Raw genomic sequence first — 425 nt, 5'->3', positions numbered from 1 at the left:
AAGACTATAAGTCTGTGGACGAATATAACTCTGCACTGTTTAAGATTGTTTCTAAAATGAAACTGTGTGGTGAAAGTATTACGGAACAAGATATGCTTGAGAAAACCTTTTCCACTTTCCATGCAAGCAATGTGTTGTTACAACAACAGTACCGAGAGAAAGGTTTCAAAGCCTATGCTAATCTTATTTCTTGTCTCTTGCTCGCTGAGCAGAACAATGAATTACTAATGAGAAACAGTCAGATGATGCCACTTGGATCAGCTCCACTACCTGATGCAGAAAAAAATATATTTTCGGAAGCGCGGGACTACGCTCCTAAATGCCTTTGGCGGTGTAGAAACCCATTAAAAAAAGAAAGAAAGAATGGTCGAGTGTCTTTGTGGTGGTCGAGTCGCGGGCAATAAGGATCGATCGAGAAGTTTTAA

Source organism: Brassica oleracea, chromosome C2 (assembly GCF_000695525.1).
Source record: "Brassica oleracea var. oleracea cultivar TO1000 chromosome C2, BOL, whole genome shotgun sequence".
NCBI lineage: Eukaryota > Viridiplantae > Streptophyta > Magnoliopsida > Brassicales > Brassicaceae > Brassica > Brassica oleracea.
This window is presented reverse-complemented; position numbering follows the sequence as displayed.